At 41.3% G+C, this 20,572-nt stretch overlaps 1 protein-coding gene across 8 annotated transcripts in view; it reads left to right on the top strand.

Annotated features, from left to right (window-relative positions):
• Positions 1-20,572, top strand: part of zbtb38 (zinc finger and BTB domain containing 38) — a 123,707-nt gene that overhangs the window by 53,728 nt on the left and 49,407 nt on the right. For 2 of the 8 annotated variants that reach the window (XM_072571928.1, XM_072571923.1), the window contains exon 1: positions 12,911-13,368. The exons of 2 other annotated variants lie outside the window; for them this stretch is intronic. The gene's annotated coding sequence lies outside the window, so the exon portion shown is untranslated. Of the gene's footprint in view, positions 1-12,910; positions 13,369-13,429; positions 13,524-13,751; positions 14,163-20,572 lie in introns of those variants that run through there. 4 more of the 8 variants (XM_072571931.1, XM_072571924.1, XM_072571929.1 and 1 more) reach the window with 3 other exon arrangements.

Here is a 20,572-nt window from a genome sequence, read left to right as displayed (position 1 = left end):
GGGGGGAGGGGTGGTGTGGGCACAGGTTTTGCAATTCCTGCGGTGACAGGGGAAGGTGCCATGACAGGAGGGTGGCTCCTTGTGGGGCGAGGGCCTGACCAGGTAGTCGCAGAGGGAACAGTCTTTGCAGAAAGCAGACAGGATAGAGGGAAATATATCCTTGGTGGTGGGGTCCATTTAAAGATGGTGAAAATGTCAGAAAATGATGTGATTATGCGGAGGTTGGTGGGGTGGAAGGTGAGCACCAAGGGGGTTCTGGCCTTGTTGCAGTTGGAGGTGTGAGATTTGAGGGCGGAGGTGCGGGATGTGGATGAGATGTGTTGGAGGGCATCTTCAACCACATGGGAGGGGAAATTTCAGTCTTTAAAGAAGGAGGCCACCTGGTGTGTTCTGTGGTAGGACTGGTCCTCCTGGGAGCAGATGTGGACATGCAGGTCCTTGGACTCCTCCATCGCCAGACCATAGCAACACGACGGTTGGAGGAAGAGCACCTCATCTTCCGCCTGGGAACCCTCCAACCACAAAGGATGAACTCAGATTTCTCCAGTTTCCTCATTTCCCTTCCCCTCCCCCGACCTTGTCTCCGTCAAATCCCTCGAACTCAGCACCGCCTTCCTAACCTGCAATCTTCTTCCTTACCTCTCTGCCCCCATCCCACTCCGGCCTATCACCCTCACCTTGACCTCCCTCTACCTATCTCATTCCCAATGCCCCTCCCCCAAGTCCCTCCTTCCTACCTTTTATCTTAGCCTGCTGGACACACATTCCTCATTCCTGAAGAAGGGCTGATGCCCAAAACGTCGATTCTCCTGTTCCTTGGATGCTGCCTGACCTGCGCTTTTCCAGCAACAATCTGTTGTATTTGATTAGCATATCACTTAGGATGTTCAGAGTCGGGTCGGATGCTGGAAAAGCACAGCAGATCAGGCAGCATCCGAGGAGCAGAAGAATTGATGTTTTGGGCATAAGCCCTTCATCAAGAATGAGGCTTGTAGGCCGAGGGGCTGAGAGAGAAATGGGCTGGGGCTGGGGTAAGGTAGCTGAGAATGCGTTCGGAAGATGAAGGTGGGGATGAGTGATAGGTCAGAGAGGAGGTTAGAGCAGATAGGTAGGAAAGACAATGGACAGGTCAAGAGGGCGGTGCCAAGTTGGAATCTTGGGACTGGGATAATGTAGGTGGAGGGGAAATGAGGAAACTGGTAAAATCCACATTAATCAAGGCAGAAGGTGAGGTGTTCTTCCTCCAGGTGCCTGGTGGTTATATTAGATATAGGTTATATAGGCGACTATTAGAAATTATATTCCACACTCTGGACCAATTACAGTTAAACATCCTGTTATCAGAAATGTTTACTATTGGGCCTAACCAGTCAAATGTAAGGTTGCACCAACTTTGGCCCATCAACTTTCCCTTTCCTGATTTTCTGAAGCATAAGGAACCTGTAGCATTATTTGAACGGACTATAAGGGAAAGGGGAAACTGAGTCATTATTATATGTGGGCTGATACCATGTTGAAAATTTAGTCATCTCTCAACCTGCAGATTCCCACATTCTCCGAATCCCTATTAATCCTTATGTGATTCCGACATAGCATCCACTCAACTGTCTCTGCTGTATAGAAGGGGAGGGGTTGGAAAGCTATTCCTTCCCCTGAATGGATGGCGATATGGGTACAAACCCAACATTTAATAACATTCAATTTTTCAGCATTCATATACCTCTGTAAATAGGTGTTTGTATGCATTTCCTGAGTAGGTCACTTTTTCAATATCAAACATCCATCTACGTTACAGAATTCAAAAACTCCAAAGAGTATCAAAAAGATCTCCCTGCTGTGTCTTCTCCTGGTCGAGGTGTAATCTTCTTACAGATAGAGTCATAGAGATGTACAGCATGGAAACAGACCCTTCGGTTCAACCCGTCCATGCCAACCAGATAGCCCAACCCAATCTAGTCCCACCTGCCAGCACCCAGCCCATATCCCTCCAAACCCTACCTATTCATATACCCATCCAAATGCCTTTGAAGTGTTGCAATTGTACCAGCCTCCACCACATCCTCTGGCAGCTCATTTCATACACGTACCACCCTCTGTGTGAAAAAGTTGCCCCTTCGGTCTCTTTTATCTCTTTCCCCTCTCACCCTAAACCTATGCCCTCTAGTTCTGGACTCCCCAACCCCAGGGAAAAGACTGTCTATTTATCCTATCCATGCCCTTCATAATTTTGTAAACCTCTATAAGGTCACCCCTCAGCCTCCTTCAGGGAAAACAGCCCCAGCCTGTTCAGCCTCTCCCGACAGCTCAGATCCTCCAACCCTGGCAACAGTCTTGTAAATCTTTTCTGAACCCTTTCAAGTTTCACAACATCTTTCCGATAGGAAGGAGACCAGAATTGCATGCAGTATTCCAACAGTGGCCAAACCAATGTCTTGTACAGCCGCAACATGACCTCCCAACTCCTGTACTCAATACTCTGACCAATAAAGGAAAGCATACCAAACACCACCTTCACTATCCTATCTATCTGCGACTCTACTTTCAAGGAGATATGAACCTGCACTCCAAGGTCTCTTTGTTCAGCAACACTCCCTAGGACCTTACCATTAAGTGTATAAGTCCTGCTAAGATTTGCTTTCCAAAAATGCAGCACCTTGTATTTATCTGAATTAAACTCCATTTGCCACTTCTCTGCCTATTGACCTGTCTTGTCCAGATCCTGTTGTAATCTGAGGTAACCCTCTTCGCTGTCCACTACACCTCCAATTTTGGTGTCATCTACAAACTTACTAACTGTACCTCTTATGCTCACATCCAAATCATTTATGTAAAATGACAAAAAGTAGAGGACCCAGTACCGATCCTTGTGGCACTCCACTGGTCACAGGCCTCCAGTCTGAAAAACAACCCTCCACCACCACCCTCTGTCTTCTACCTTTGAGCCAGTTCTGTATCCAAATGGCTAGTTCTCCCTGTATTCCATGAGATCTAACCTTGCTAATCAGTCTCCCATGGGGAACCCTGTCGATCGCCTTGCTGAAGTCCATATAGATCACATCTACTGCTCTGCCCTCATCAATCTTCTTTGTTACTTCTTCAAAAAACTTAACCAAGTTTTTGAGACACGATTTCCCATGCACAAAGCCATGTTGACTATCCCGAATCAGTCCTTGTCTTTCCAAATACATGTCCATGTACGTAGATGAACCCAGTTTGAGTGTCCTTCAATTTTAATTGAGATTGGTGTTAGCAAGATTTGAAAGGGGCTGCTCCAGCGTTGACCTGGTTTCTTTCCCAATTTCTGACCAGCACATAATCCCCTGGGTTTACTAGTGGATGTTGGGACGCTTTAGTTTCTTCCTCAGCGAGTGAAGAAACATCAGAGAAAGGGTTAACTGTTTCAAGTAGTTCTGAATTTGCTCCCCCATTACACAGAGGTGTACACCCTCTAGGGGTTAATCATGTTGGCCAAGCATAAACTATCTCTGCAGCTGACAGTCATGTAGACAGAGAATAGGGAGACCATATGCAGGCAGATGAGATTAGTTTAGAATGGCATCCTGGTTGTCAGAGACATGGTGGGCTGAGGTCTGCTCGCATGCTGTACTGTTCGATGTAATAAGTAAATTTTGGGGGGGGGGGGGGGGGAACACTACTAGTAAAGAAAAGAAACCTGGTTCAAATCTGAAATAAGCAACAACATGGAGCTAGGGTACAGGGTCAGATTCTGGGTTGAGTCCATGAAAACCAAGTCACTAGAAATGGTGAGCAACTGATTTTTAATCAGTCTGACAACTCCAAAATGATTAAAATCTCAAGACTGTGCCTCAAACTGATAAATCTGAACCCTAGGCCCAAGTGTTGTTTTTATCAGGAATCCAAATTGTAAAGGCATGGCAATCTGCAACAAGGTGATGGTCCTCTTGTCCATGTGATCATTAGGTATAGGAGCAGAGTAGGCCATTCAGCCAAACCTGCCCCCCCCCCCCCCCCCCCCCCGCCACTGTTCAGTGAGGTCTTGGATGATCATGTCTTCAGGAAGGATGGGTGACAATAAGAACAGAGGCCTGAGTTGGATAATCAGCTGTGATCAGATTGAATGGCAGAGAAGTGCTTGCTCCTGTTTCTATGATCTGATAATCCTCTGATTATTCCTGCTTTATCTCTATAATCCTTGATTCCCTTACTGATTTTAAAAAAAGTCTATTTCAGCCTTGAATGTACTTCACGACTCAGCCTCAATAGCCCTCTATGGTAAAGAATTTCACAGATTCGGTCCTGTTGGAGAGAAGAACTTCCTCCCCATCTCTATCTTAAATTTGTGACTCCTTCTCCTGAGATTATACGCTGTGACTGTAGACTTCCTAACCCCCCCCAACCCTCCACAAGAGGAAGCAACCTTTCCACATCTACCCAGTCAAGCCCCCTGGAAAGGATGAAAGATCTGGAGGCCATTTGCTAGAAAATGGTAATTTCATAAATTAGTGTTTATGGTAGAGGTTGTGAATTGTATATTGACAGAGTCAATGGCTAAGAAAAGCTTCCATTTTCTTGAACTCTTGCTGTTTTGCCACTGCTGGAATGGCATTGCCCTGAGCGCTCCTACAACCTGCCTTGTTGAGAGTGGACTAAGGTGTCACCATCATGGCAAGTAGTGGATTAAAGAACAGGAAAAATATAAAGAATCCTGGTATTGGGAGAAAACTAAGTGCTTTTTAGGAGAGCTTGCTTTCTGAGTGGTTTGGATCTATGACTTGTTCAAGGAAAGGAGGAAAATCCTATTCCTGTTGTAGGGTGTGTCACTTGGTAACTCAGCAGCAGCCAAATGAGTAACATGTGTCCTTCTTTTCTGAAAATATTCAAACACTACTGTGTCTGCATCTCATGGCTTTCACCATTCTCCATGGGGAGTTAGCAAGCTGCATTGGCAGACTGTGTGGTGCTCTTGATGTTATAGAAGTCCTGCTTAATGTTGTTAATTCTGTCAAGTGCAGGTGATGCTGATGTAACACTGTTTGAGGAACCTGGTAATATTGTCTCATTGGTTAGTTAAAGTTAAAAATCACACACCACCAGATTTCTATGCTGTGTGACTCTATGATTCTGAGTGACAGGTTTTCAGGTTTAGATCCTACATAAATACAGTCTGTCCTTTAGGCATATCAGTAGTGATTTGGCATGCTTGTTAACTTGCTGATCTCCTCTTAACGGTGCAGCAGTGAGTTGCTGTCTGTCTTTCCTTCTAGCTGCCTAACAGGGAGAATCTTGTTTGGCTGTGTTTTATATTTTCTTGGCTCAATTGATGGCCCCTCAAAGATCAGCAAGGCGGCCTTTGTGTGAAACCACAGAAAATGGGGGAGATACTAATTGAATATTTTGCATCAGTATTTACTGTGGAAAAGGATATGGAAAATATAGACTGTAGGGAAATAGATGGTGACATCTTGCAAAATGTCCAGATTACAGAGGAGGAAGTGCTGGAGGTCTTGAAACAGTTAAAAGTGGATAAATCCCCAGGACCTGATCAGGTGTACCCGAGAACTCTGTGGGAAGCTAGAGAAATGATTGGTGGGCCTCTTGCTGAGATATTTGTATCATCGATAGTCACAGATGAGGTGCCGGAAAACTGGAGGTTGGCAAATGTGGTGCCACTGTTTAAGAAGGGCGGTAAAGACAAGCCAGGGAACTATAGACCGGTGAGCCTGACCTCGGTGGTGGGCAAGTTGTTGGAGGGAATCCTGAGGGACAGGGAAAGGCAAGGACTGATTCGGCTTTCCAGCAACACACTCCATTCTGAACATTGAGTTCCTGCCTTGAGACAAGCACATTGGAATGACAACTGAATGAGGTTTGGGGTTTTCCTTTTCAAGCTATAGAGTCATACAACATGGCGCTGCCCAAAACGTCAACTCTCTTGCTCCTCAGATGTTGCCTGACCTGTTATGCTTCATCCAGCGCCACGCTTTATCACCGCAGACCCTTCAGGCCAACTCAGTTCCCAAACTAAACTCGTCCCACTTGCCTGCATTTGGCTCATATCCCTCCAAACCTTTCCTATTCATGTAACTATCCAAATATCTTTTAAACATTGTAACTGCAACTGCACTTACCACTTCCTCTGTCAGTTCATTCCACACATGAATCATGCATTGTATAACAAAAAACGTTGCTCCTTGTGTCCTTTTAAAATCTTTCTCCCCTTACCTTAAAAATATGCCCCCTAGTTTTGAACTCCCCCACCTAAGGGAAAAGACCTTTTGCTATTCACCTTACTTCTGCCTCTCATGACTTTATAAAGCTCTATTATGTCACTCCTCAACTTCCTATGCTCTAGTGGAAAAAGCTCTCAGCCTATCTTTATAACGCAAATCCTCCAATCCCAGCAACATCCTGGTAAAACGTTTCTGCACCCTCCCCAGTTTAAAAATATAAATTGCCCTTCCTGTAACAGGGTGACCAGAACTGTACACATCTCCTGCTTTTTTGGGGGTCGGGGGTGGGGGGGGGGGGGGGGGGGGGTTCTCTTGATCATTTGGACATCATTTCCCACAAACCATGTCTCCTCTGGTAAAACGGTGATGATGACAAACCTGTTCAATGTGAATTTCTTTAATTCTCTAGAGACGAATTGGGTTCCATTGTCATACACTGTTGTTTGAGGAATCCATTTAGCAGCAAACAAAACATGTTAAGGGTGTGATGAATGCTGAAGTTGTGAAGTCTTTCACCTCTTGGATAAATGAGAATTTTGATTAGCTGCCTGCAATTGAGGGGGCATTCTTGATTTTGAGTGAATAGTTCAACTTTACAATATCTTCTGGACTCGTTAGCAATCACTCACTAATGAGTGTGATTGTCCACCTAGAAAAGCCTGTGTCGCTAGTCACATATATCCTGTGGGTCCATGTGTTGTTGTTGAATCCAATCCTAGAGATGCGTCTCCAATCATGCATTTGGCAGGTGTTTCCAGGACGTGGAAGTGGTCCATGACCTTCAGACTGTTGGAATTCCTTTCTTCAGTTCTTTTTTTCTGTACTTCCTCTTGCTGACAGGTGTTTTCAAAGAATTTCTTGTCCCTTCATACAACCGGTTCCTCCAAATCAGTTTCTTCTGAACAAGGGTCTCCGATGCATTGATATTGTTGCATTGCATGAGGGAAGCTTTTAGGGAATCTTTGAGACACCTCCTTTGTCCTCCTGTTGCTCAATTGCCTTCCTCGAGCTGGGCGAAGATGATTTGCATTGGTATTCCGAACTCTGCCTTCCTAAACATGTGTCCAGCCCGGTGGAGTTGGTTTTGGATGATCACGAACTCGATGCTGTTTGCTTCAAGGATGCACACGCTAGCAAGCCAGTCGCCCCCAGCTGATGCAGACTTTCACTCACAGTGGGTGGTACGTGTATGGAATGAGCTGCCAGAGGATGTGGCGGAGGCTGGTACAATTGCAACAATTAAGAGGCATTTGGATGGGTATATGGATAGGAAGGGTTTGGAGTAATATGGGCCGAGTGCTGGCAGATGGGACTAGATTGGATTGGGATATCTGGTCGGCATGGACAGGTTGGACCGAAGGGTCTGTTTCCGGGCTGTACATCTCTGACTCCATAAGGGTCTTTGAAATGGCATCTGTACATAGCCCAAGTTTTAGAATCATATAGAAGAGCCGGAAGGATAACTATCTTTAGTATCAGTGCAAATGTCAGGTTGTCAAAGGCTGTCATCCTGAGGTTTCCAAAGATGGTGCTCACAGATTGGATGTGATGTTGGATCTCTGTGTTGATGTCAGCCTTTGATGAGAGGTAGCTTGCTAGGTAGGGGAAATGTTAAATACTTTGGAGAATTCTCTGTTGATCTTAATGGAGGGATGCATTGAGTTCATAGGAAACAAAGGCAGTTCTCCATTTTGGACAGCTGTTCTGCTCTTTATCCATAAAGGTTCGTTCATGCCAGGTTCTGACTTTTGAATTTCATTTTGATTTTCCGACTGCAGGTGGTTAAGCCTGGTTGATGTGGTTTTCCAGTCAAGTTGGTGATTGTTTTCTAGCCCCTTTTTCCATACAGGATGAACAGAGAGAATCTTGAGTAAGCTGCTCAGTTGTAAAATAATCTGAAATGCTCTCTTATTCCAAGATTGAAATGACTGTCAAACTTCATCATGTATGTGTTGGTCTGAAGCTAGGGACTTCAAAATCTCTCAATTCTTTCCAGTCACCCCTCTCCAGTCCCCACAGGATTCGTGTTGTCGGGGTTGAATTCTCTGGGTAGATACCTTGTACAGGACACCTTTTCATTCGGGAATGCTATTGCACGTCAGCTGACATGTAGCCCTTGACAAAAGTGAGTGCTTCCAAATAAACCTGTTGGACAATAACCTGGTGTTGTGTGATTTTTAACTTTGTACACCCCAGATCAAAACCAGCATCTCCAAATCATAACCTTTCTTACATCAACTCTTTAAATTGGGTACTCTAGGCCATTCCACTTTTAAAGCCCACACTCCATGGTGTGTATTGTCTGGCATGAAGTGTCAGCTAGGTGCACAAGAGATGAGAACTTGGGTAAATCTAATGCCTGTAATAGATCCCACTTTCATTTATCCTTCCAATCATACACTATGTATTCACAAAGGGAAATCTGTATGGCAATTGATAATATTGGATTGAACCAGTTCTTGAATGTCTGAAAATTATAAATCAGCTGTGCTGTCCTGTAGAATTGGAAAGCAGTGGCAAATCTAGATTTCTTTTAGAGATTCAGAAGTACAGTAAGGAGGTTAGGGTGATGGATAAAACACAATGAAAATAAGTAACCAATAAACCCAAATTATAGCATTACTATAAAAACTACAAACACTTTGACTTCATGATGAGGCATTCTCAACCATGGAATAATTTAGAATTACAGTGAATGATAAAACCTGCTATAGTTAGTGGGAAGAGAAACAAATTTCCACAAAGGTTATTTTCCCTTGGCCCGACAACTGAATCGTAATGCTACATCTTCAGTCTCTCTTATTTGGACTGCAGCAATGAACAAAGGGCATCTGTGAGTTTCATTTCTGTTTCTGCTTGTATTTCAAAGTTAAACCCTGACTCTGAACTTTCTGCAGTCTTGCTGGTGCTTTTCACAGACTGTTGCACATCTGCTCCTAGGTTCCCTCTAATTCTTCTTGCTGCTGTGTGGATCTCTGAGGCCTGTGCACAGCTGCAGCTTTCAGAATTGGAAGTCTATGTGCACACTGATCAGTCTGCAAGGAGTTTCTAAACAGTTGTGTGGCCACATTGTCCAGAGGGAATATTGATCTGTTCCAATGGATTCTGATTGTTTTCCATAATGCACTTAAGGGATTTGGGCAAACTCTTAGCCATCCATTTGGCTTCTCTCTCCTATTTGATGGAATCTGAATGGTTTTATGACTCGAACAACTGGTTTCCTTTCTTCCATTCGTTGAGCTCTCTTTCAAGCTTTCCTTTTTATGGGTAAAAGATTAAGTGCAAGAGTCCATGGATTCCCCTTTTAAAAACCATGGATTGATAACTCTGATTCCTTTTCTAGTTAAAGAGAAATTTTTGCTTCATTGGAATTTTTTTTTAAGTTACCTTTTTAAGCTGAAAAGGTCAAGAAGATACCTGGATATTATTCATACACCATTAATTAAATTGTATGTGGAACAGACTGGTATCGATAATCCTTGTGAATTCATTTTTTAAAAGATTAAGAAGCCTTCAAGCCTAAAACATGCCAAACTCTGCTCAAGTTGGTACAGGGTGGAAGATTATCAATTCAAGTACAAATGATCAATTATGAAATGGAACATCATCGAATAAGAGACAGATGTTATGTGATCCTAAAGTGACCCAAAAGAGAAAGAAGAGGTTACTGAACTTTTTTCCAAAAACGTTTTAGGATAAAACACAATGAAAATAAGTAACCCAAGTTATAGCATCACTATAAAAACTACAAACACTTTGACTTTACAATGAGACTTCATGATGAGGCATTCTCAACCATGGAATAATTTCGAATTACAGTGAATGATAAAACATTCGACATTGGGAAGTAAAATAGTTTCTTTGGTCTTTTGTACTACAGTACAGTATACCAATCACTCTGTATTACTACAGTACAGTATACCAATCACTCTGTATTACAGTACAGTATACCAATCACTCTGTATTACTACAGTACAGTATACCAATCACTCTGTATTACAGTACAGTATACCAATCGCTCTGTATTACTACAGTACAGTATACCAATCGCTCTGTATTACTACAGTACAGTATACCAATCACTCTGTATTACTACAGTACTGTATACCAATCACTCTGTATTACAGTACAATATACCAATCACTCTGTATTACTACAGTACAGTATACCAATCACTCTGTATTACATGTTAATTTCTGTTTAACAATAAAATTGTAAAAGTTGACCAATCACTTTCATTGCCACTCTATTACCACCAGATGCCTGGAGGAAGAACACCTCATCTTCCACCTCAGAACACTTCAACCCCAGCGCATCAATGTGGATTTCACCAGTTTCCTTATTCCCCCTCCCCCCACCTTACCCCAGTTCCAACCTTCCAGCTCAGCACCATCCTCATGACCTGTCCTACCTGTCCATCTTCCTGCACCACCCTTCTCTCCGACCTATCGCCTTTATCCCCACCTCTGCCGCCTATCGCACTCTCAGCTACCTTCCCTGGGCTCCCCCAGCCCCACTCCCCTCCCATTTATCTCTCCACCCCCAAGATTCCCAGCCTCATTCCTGATGAAGGACCTTTGCCCGAAACGTCAATTTCTTGCTCTTCAGATGCTGCCTGACCTACTGTGCTTTTCCAGCACCACACACTTGACTCTAATCTCCAGCATCTGCAGTCCTCACCTTCACCAATCGTTTCATGTAGCCTTCCATATGTAATTGCATAAATTACCTCTCTAGAGACTCTTTAAATTGGGAGCATGTTTTCGAAAATCATGTCCCAGACCTTTTTTTTTATTATATCTGGGATACTTTATGGCCTAGCGAACGCTTTTTTTTTATAAAGGCAAGCTATTTGGAAGAAGGGAATATTTACCAAAGATTTATTTAGCTATCTAACTTGAAAATAAGTGTTTTGAGATCTGAGTAAACTTAAGTGAGAGGGATTATAAAAGGAATGTTTCTGATCTGGGTTAGCTCTAACCAGGGATTGAGGGCCATAAATCAGTTTATGCTTTACTTTCCTCTCAAACTAGTTTTACATTATAGATGAATGGTTCTCATTCATGTGCTCCTAAATGTAAAGCTGTGGTTTCGAGAACTAGGGGTGTAAGCTCTCCAAGTATGTCTATGAATGTTAGCGCCCTGGGTTTGGCCAAAGTCTACCTGAACATTTGCACTTTCGGCCTCCACGTAAGATGGCAAATAATATTTTAAAAAGACTGGTTTACATGTGGCATGTAGCATGTAGCATAAAAGTAGAAGGACAAGTCAGGCGTCTCCAGTAACAGGATGCCATAAGTTGATATTGCAGTAGAACCATCAAGATACTTTCCCCATATCTGGGCCACCGCTCTGAGTAACTTTCCTGCTGTGTCTGTGGATTTGTCTTTGTCCCTTTTCACTGTGAAAACCATCAACATTTTGTACAAAAAGTCTTTGAAAGGAAAATAACATTGCGAATCAAGCAGTAATGGTTACTGCATTCCTTTTTATTGCAAACACTTTGAGGCAGGCTGCCTTCTAACACTATGGATACTTCACTGGGAAAGTGGTTTTACATTAATCCTAAAGACCACTGTGCGTCTAAGCCTAATGATTACTGAGCTCTGCATTTGAATGTTTAAGCTGTTTTTGGTCATTGTTGTATTACAGAAATTACCATCAACTGACTATCAGCCAATAAGACTTTGCTTCTGGCAAATGGAAATGATGCAATGCTAATCTGTTGTTTCGGGGGGTAGGTAGTATCTAAACTAAAGTCACGTTTTGGGTTTGGTGACGTGTTCAGGAAAACCAAGCTGGTATCCAGGATTTCCCCTTACACGGGACTGTTGACATCAATTCTTGCAACATCGATTCTCACCTTGCACTTCTAGAGTTCAGGAATAATTATTGAAGCAAAATGAAACAACATTAAATACATATCACTGGGTGGAGTTCTGTGCTGCTTTGTTTATAAAAACAAATGTGCCAATGTGAAATGTAAAGGAGGGAGGTTACTCAAAGCAGATACAAGTAGTGATTAGCCACTCTTGAAAGGGAAACTGAGTTGCCCACAAAGGGGATTTGGACACTGAAACTGATTTTCAATTGACCGGTTTTGAGGAAATGTCAGCCTTTTCAACGTAATATCAGCCAATGTTTTTGATATGTGTATTTTTCCTTTTTGACAACATATAGTTAATTAAATGCTCAGTTGCATCACTGCTATTAGGGCATTAATGAAGGTAACCTAAAGAAGATTACAGCTATAATAACATGGCAATTGAGAACTGGGTGGGAAACATTTTTTTTGAGAAGCCTCTCTTTCCCCACCACCACCCCCCCTCCGATGTATGTTGCTAAACTCTCTCAATAGCTACTTAGGCCACAAAATTTTACCATTTTTCATATAGTAATTATTTTCATGCTCCAGACCAGGAGTAAAGCAACCGTAATGTCAAATAAAATCTGCGCTTTATATTTGATTGTCTTTGCTTTTTGTTTTTTTTAAAAAACTAATCATTTAAAAATAATCTAAAGGAAGTAGAATTTCACAATGCACCCGGGTGTTGTGAGGCCGTGCAACCCTGCAAAAATTTGCAATGCTTCTGTTTCCATATTAAATATGTTCTGTAAACACCAATGACTGCTCATGTGACAAGAGATCTGCCTGTGTGGTTGTTGGTGCAGAAATAGACCGATTAATACAGCATCGCAGCAGAGAATTTGAGGGACTGAAGATTTTTAAGATTTTTGCTTTTCAGGGAGAATCTCAATGCTCAAACATTTACTTCAGAATTCAGCAAAAGATACAAGATCTGTATTAAATTGCATTTGGTGAATGTGACCAAGGATTGCCTGTTTCTGTCAAATACTTCCACCTAATGGTGATGCTCCTGCCATCCTTTTTTATTTTTGCACTGCATTTGCGATGAACTACAACTGGGCTTTTCGAACTGAGCTGTAAAGCAGACTGACTGGACAGGAAGCAGCCAGCTTTAACCGTGTGGTGTGCATGTTCTCCCATCACAGCAGAATTTGGTTGCACTGCCTTTTATTTTTAATTTGGTGATCGGGGCTCATCTTGCATCATCAGTGCATGACAACAGCATTTTACTGTTGCCTCCTATCCATCTGAATCAGCACCATGTAGTTGACAGCTACTGAATTTAAGGTGAGCTGCCCCTCCCCCTTCCCTAGCTATGGTGCAGTATACAACAAGACTAAGCTTACTACTGCAAACCAAAAATGGCAGACAGGTTTAATACTGCTTCTTTTCCGAACGTGCCATGTATTGATTACTGTGTCTGATGTCCTTGTGTTTGAAATGTGAGTATGTAAATACCATGCAGTACGTTGCCTTGACAGCACCAGTGAGTATAGTTTGGACTGTATTACAACATAAAGTAAAAAAGCTTTTTAATTTTAAAAAAATTGCTTAATATAGCTCAAAATAATAGATTACTCAAATACGGTCCATGTCCCTTAGTGACTCTGTTTGCAATGAGATTTTGTTTGTTTTTAAAAAAAATTTTTTCCCATTTGTAATGCCAGTCGGTACTGCTGGACAACTCTCCGACCAAATGTCGTTTCTGTTGGTGTTTACCAGAGTTTGTAGAATTGAATTTGTAGATCCAGGTTTATGATGCAAATAGCAGATGTAACCAGTCTATTTTTAGCAGTAGTGCACATTGTGTACCACTGCTTGTATGTTTCTGACTCGTCTTTTTGGCAGTGATATCATGGGTTGATTCTCACCTAGTGTGACAGGCGGCCTTTGCAGTAGTCAGCCTCTGAGCCCTGGGAGAATGGTTTTCGCGCAACAGCTTACACAGGTTTGCAGACGGGCTATTTTTACAGAACAGTCTTGGTGACGATCTGAATTTTCAGGAACACCATTTCTGCGAGAAGCACAAGTGCAACAACAGCTTCCTGCACTGGAGAGTTTTGATATTTTTATTTGGAAAGGTAATTACGGCAGTTGTCCAGTATCTTTTAAAAAATATTTCTTGTTTGAAATTTGTAAAAATATTGTATTACGTTTGATGCTTTCTTTTTTCTTCTCCTCACAAATAGATTTTAGCATGCCTGGCGCATAATGTTTCTCCTAGTTGATATTTACGTACAGCTTGCTTTTTATAAAGAAAAAATATTTTCGCTGTGTTTTCAGCTAAGGACGTTTATTGAATTACTCATCAGAATTCACAGTTATTCTATTTTACTCATTCATCCTATGTTGATGTACATAAGCACTGGAAATAGGGGTGGGGAGGGGTTATTACATTTAATTGTAACAACGGCAGAAGGTAAGGTTATGCATAATACTGAGTATGCTGTTGTTTAATGACCTTTAGCATTTTGGTATGCAGCATTTTCATCAGAAACCTTTTGAAGTGTCATTTTCTTTTAAAAAGAAAAATCTGCAGTGAATCTTGGAGGAAAAAAAAGAGGAAAAGTACCTTTGAGAAAACTATTTTCCATTTTTGTGTAAAATGTTGACTTATCAGAATAAAATGCTTTACAGGACATGTATTTCTAAAACATGAGCGCATCTGTGAGGCGCTGCCATTCACTCTCTTTTAGTTTTCAATGGCTCTGAAAAGACTAAGGTGCTGTATTTGACAGTAAATTCATAATCGAAACTGTGAGTGCACATATTAATTGTGTCATTCCATATCTTATTGTTCATTTGATTCTAACCAGCCTGCTGTTCTCCAACAATAAATACGAGGTGAAGAGGTGGAAGTCATACTAAAAATAGATGCGCTAAATTATCGTCAATGAAACCTGTTTTCTATCTGATTTCCAACCTACATACCTGGAGCATGAACAGTTTATGAAATCAATTGCTTGGCTATTAGTCACTGCTGAGAATACAACATGCTTCCCAATAACTACTGCATAACGACATGTTTCTTTGACAACCACATTCCGTCAGCATGAACAGCTCAAACTAGCATTGGCATCCTGGGATTCTTCCTTCATCTACCTTTTATTTTAAGGTTTGACTTTATTCAGTTACCGACATTCATCTTTGCGCTCACAGTTGACTTGGCATTGCAACAGAAAATTTGGTGTATGACTATAATTTTGCATTAAAATTTGAATGTGTTAGGAGATCAAGACAATAGCAGGCGATGCCCATTTAGGGCGAATTTGAATTTTGGGATTGTGTAGTATTAAATGCATTTATACATTGTGAAGTGAACAGAAAGACCAAACCCCTCAATTTTGTTTTTAAATTAATTTTTCACTTTTAACCGTACAATTTGTGTTATGGTATCTAGTACAATTTGCATTCTGATCTGTCTAGACTATCCTTCTGGATACAATCCAAATAAAGTGCTAACTGTTTGCAAATGCAATAGAATGCAGGGCGGTAAATACCATTCAATGCTGATCAGTGCTGAAAATACTTGAGCTCTTGAACAGGTTTGTTAAAAGTGAAAATTAAACGGTGCTTCATAATACCGGATAATTTAGATTGTAAAGCTTCTCTAATGCTGTTCAGTGCACGTACTGAAATAAAAATCACCCTATTTCACTTTTGAGGACATCCGTAGTATAGAGTGATTCATTTTGAATTCCTAGCAGCAGCCATTTTACAAGTAGTTTATATATATTCTGTATTTCTGCAGTTGGTTTCAAAATGGCTGTTTTCTGTTGTGGTTGAGTGTTCACAGTCTTCTGATATGCTGTAAGAAATAGGAATTATTGAACTTGTCCACTGACCAAATCAAGTAACATTCTTTAAATTTAGCTTCCAAAATAGCTTTTCCTTTAAGTGTTAAATCAACAGCGGTTGTACTAATTCCTAGAAGTATCTTCAAAGAATGATATGGTTTTTCTAAGTAAGACTTCAAAGATTACGAAATGGCTGCAGACCTTCAGATGGGTGGCATAATAACGTTGCTGACAGATAACTGGCAAAATATTTACTTTTACAGTTCTAACATGACAATAAACAGGGTTGTTGCAAGAGAATCACCCTTCAAATGAAAGACGTTCTAATCTAAATTTTTCCTTTTCTGTATCTATGCTATGTTTTGATTGTAGTAGCTGAGTGACCTACTTAATTTGTAGATCCTAAATTAGATTTTTTTAAAAAATCCATGTTGCTTGCTCGTTACTTCAGGGTATAAATATGCTGGTCAAAAACAATAAACTTACCTATAACATTTTGAGAATTTGTTCAGAGGCGAGCTGGTGGGTAAGAGAGGTAATAGGTGATGCTAATCAAATGAGTTGATGAGCAGATTGCATCAAAACCTTAGCTTCCAAAGCCCAATAATATTTAAGCAGTATTTGGACACTGGAAAAGCTGAATTGATAGTTCTGCAGCTAGTACTGTGGAATCAGGTCATGCATAGCATATGTTGCAATGTTGTGCTGAGCAGAGCATTTGCAGTTACAGCAGAATTCAGCACTTGTTTCAGTAGCATTTAGACCACATGTGAACTAATAGTTTATAGTCAACCTCACGTGGTTTGAATGTGTGCACAGACTCGCTATTCTTCTGTCTGAAAAGACATTTGTTCCTTTTGTGTGGGTAATTGTCTCCTCTTCCACAGTAGTCAGGTATGAATCTTGGTTGACACTATATGACTCAGCGCTAGTGGGAACTGTTGTTGTCATTGACTTCAAAGATTTACATAAATAGAACACTGACTTTATTTTTTCTGTACAAAGAGGTAACTTCTCTCTCACTCTAGTAATTTCTCCCACCGCACAGATTTTAGTTGAGGGGGATCATGGTGATCTATTTTATTCTGAAACTGTCAGTGAGGGGTGGTCCACAGGAGAATTTTAGATCCCAGTTCTTCTGTAGCAACGTGTGTGCAGAAAACGCTGAACAAAAACAGTTCTTAACCCCAGCATACGGCTGAAGTTGAGGAACTCAACAGGTTAGGCTGGAGAGGAAAGACCCTGGGAGTTCAAATTTTCACAAAACAACTATTTGCTGCATTAAATATAAATGCAATTTTAATATAGAATGGAACAGGGGCGTTTGATAATTCAATAATTTCTGTAGCAGTTTTTTCTTTCAAAAAAGATCTTTCAGTTACAGAGTAACCCTGTAGTAGTATGAAATGTTGATAAGGATCAAGAATGTTTCTGGGCTTTACAAGACCTTGGATTTCTTGCGGGTTTTTTATTTAGATCATTTTGCGTATAATAGGAATGAGGAGGTGTATTCAATCTGTAGTATTTTTAAAAGGAAAAAATAGACAGCTAAAACACAATTAACTCAATGTTTTCAGGAACTTCAGTGTTAAGTCTAACAAGATTCGGATGTGAATATAGGAGGATTGGTAAGTAAGTTTGCAGATGACACCAAAATTGGAAGTGTAATATATAGTGAAGAAGGTGATCTCAGAATATACCTCAGAAGGACTTTGATCAGACGGGCTGAGAAGCGGCAGATGGAGTTTAATTTAGATAAGTGAGGTGTTGCATTTTGAAAAGGCAAGTCAGAGCAGGAACTATACACTTTATGGTAAGATCCTGGGCAGTGTTGCCGAACAAAGAGACCTTGGAGTGCAGGTTCATAGTTCCTTGAAAGTGGAGTCACAGGTAGACAGTGATAAAGAAGGCGTTGGGTAAGCTTGCCTTTATTGGTCAGTGCATTGAGTATGAAGGTGCGATGTTATGTTGCGGCTGTACAGAGACATTGGTTAGGCCACTTTTGGAATACTTTGTTCAATGCTGATCTGCCTGATATAGGATAAATGTTAAACATGAAAGGGTGCAGAAAAGATTTACAAAGATGATTTCAGGGTAGGAGATTCTGAGCTATAGGAAAAAGCTCAATGGGCTGGGGCTGTTTCCCCTGACATGTCAGGGGCTGAGGGGTGACCTTACAGAGGTTTGTAACATAATGAGGGGCATGGAGAGGGTAAACAGCCAAGGTCTTTTCCCAGGGGTGGGGGAGTCCAAAACTAGAAGGCACAATTTTAGGGTAAGAGGGGAATGATTTAAGAGGGCAACGTTTTCTCGCAGAGGTTGGTGTGTATGGATTGCACAGTCAGAGGAAGTGGTGAAGGTTGGTACAATTACAGCATTTAAAAGCCATTTGGATGGGTACATGAATAAGAAATATTTAGAGGGATATGGACCAAATGCTGGCAAATGGGACTTTGTACTGAAGAAGGAACAAATTTACTTTCTCAATTAAGTACGTCACTACAACAGTTACTTTCTTGTTACTATAGTTAGAAATATATTTAATCCTTTTTCCATTTTTTAGGTAAATTTGCTACTCCATAAATGATCATTCAGTTAGTCAAATTTGATTCTAAGTTTTTACCAATTTTTAATTCTAGCTCCATTGTTTGTGACCAGGTTCTTTTTGCCAAAATGTAGCAGACAAAAAGATAGTAGGGGTGGTTTTAACTTTGGGTAGTAATATGCCATTGGCACCCATAACTACCTATCTAGTCTTAGAGTTATAGAGATGTACAGCATGGAGACAGACCCTTTGGTCCAAATTGTCCATGCCGACCAGATATCTGAATTTAATCTCATCCCATTTGCCAGCATTTGGCTCATGTCCTTCTCAACCCTTCCTATTTATATACCCATCCAGATGCCTTTTATATGCTGTAATTGTAACAGCTTCCACCACTTCTTCTGGCAGCTCATTCCATACATGCACCACCCTCTACATGAAAAAGTTGCCCCTTAGGTCTCTTTTATATCTTTCCCCTCTCACATGAAACCTATGTTCTCTAGTTCTGGACTCCCTCCAATGTTTTTTGTCCCTTTGTATTTCTCAACACTATCTATACGGACTCCACATTGTCAAACCTAATATCCTTTCTCACTATTGTGTTACTTTCCTCTTTTTGTTAACCAGCAATGCCACTCCACTACCTTTTCCTTTTTGCCTGTCCTCCTTAAATACTGAATACCCTGTGACATTCTGTTTCCATCCCTGGACACCTTGCAGCCATGTCTCCGTAATCCCAATTATATTGTACACGTTTACATCTATTTGTGCAATTAGTTCATCTACTTTATTGCAAATTTGCCGTGCATTAAGGCACAAAGCCTTCAAGCTTGTCTTTTTAACATTTTGTCATTCTCCCAATATTTTTATCAATAGCTCTGTTTGAATTTTATCTTCAGTTTCTCTGCCAATCACTTTTCTTCCCTTTTTCTCTACCTTTTTTTGTTTTGTCCTTGCTCCCTCCCTCCCTCTGACTCCTTACATAGGCTCCCATCCCCCTCCCCATCTGCTCTCACAAACATTCACTCGAGGACATCAGTCCAAGTCCTGTAACCTGTCCAATTCGTACAGACTAACAAATTGCTCCCCATCCAAACCCTCACACTAAGGGAGTTCCAGTCAATATGGGAGAAGTTAAAACCACCCACAACAACCCCCTAACTTTCACCAAAAAAGAGAAAATGCTGGAAAATCTCAGCAAGTCTGGCAGCATTTGTAAGGAGAGAAAAGAGCTGACGTTTCGAGTCTAACTGACCCTTTGTCAAACCCCCTAACTTTCATACCTTTCCACAGTCTGACTACATATCTCTTCTTCTGTCTCCTGCTGGCAGCTGGGAAGTCTGTAGAAGATCCCAGCATTGTGACTGCACCCTTCCTATTCCTGAGCTCTACCCATAATGCCTTGTTGCAAGATCCCTTCAGGGTGTCCTCTCAGCACAGCTGTGATTTGCTCCCTAACCAGTAATGCAATTCCCTCACCATCTGGCATATCTGCTATGAGGTTAGCTAGGCCTAAACTACTGTGATCAGACTAAGGTAGGGTTAGGGGAGTCCAAAACTAGAGGGGTATATGTTTAAGGTGAGGGGGAAGGATTTAATAGGCACCTGACAGGCCACTTTCTCACACAGAAGGCGGTGCATATGTGGAACAAGCTGCCAGAGGAAGTGGTAGAGGTGGGTATAATTACAACATTTAAAAGATATTTGGACAGGTGTATGAATAGTAAAGATTTAGAGGGATAAGGGCCAAATGCAGGCAAGTGGGACTAGTTCAGTTTAGGAAACCTGATCCGCTTGGATGAATTGGACCGAAGGGCCTGTTTCCATGCTGTATGAGTCTGACTGTACAGTCATAAAAGTGTGGACTGCAGCAGATTATATAGCTCCACCCAGAGGCAATCACAGCTATAATGGACAGGATTTCAAGCGTGGAATTCAAGCAATTGAATCATACCTAACTTTTTGTTAAAAAATGTTTAATTTTATACAAGTAAAATGTAACATCGCAACAAAAAATGTACAAATAGGCAAACCATTTTTGGAAGTGACGTGGTTAATTCAACATATAGAAGGCTAATGCTTTGAAATGTGATTTACCCATGGAAACTTCAGTATTCCCTGGAAGTGTTGGCCACTTCTTGAGGTGGAT

The sequence above is a fragment of the Chiloscyllium punctatum genome, chromosome 6 (assembly GCF_047496795.1).
Source record: "Chiloscyllium punctatum isolate Juve2018m chromosome 6, sChiPun1.3, whole genome shotgun sequence".
Lineage (NCBI taxonomy): Eukaryota > Metazoa > Chordata > Chondrichthyes > Orectolobiformes > Hemiscylliidae > Chiloscyllium > Chiloscyllium punctatum.
The sequence above is the reverse complement of the archived record's forward strand: the minus strand, read 5'-3'. Positions and strand labels throughout refer to the sequence as shown.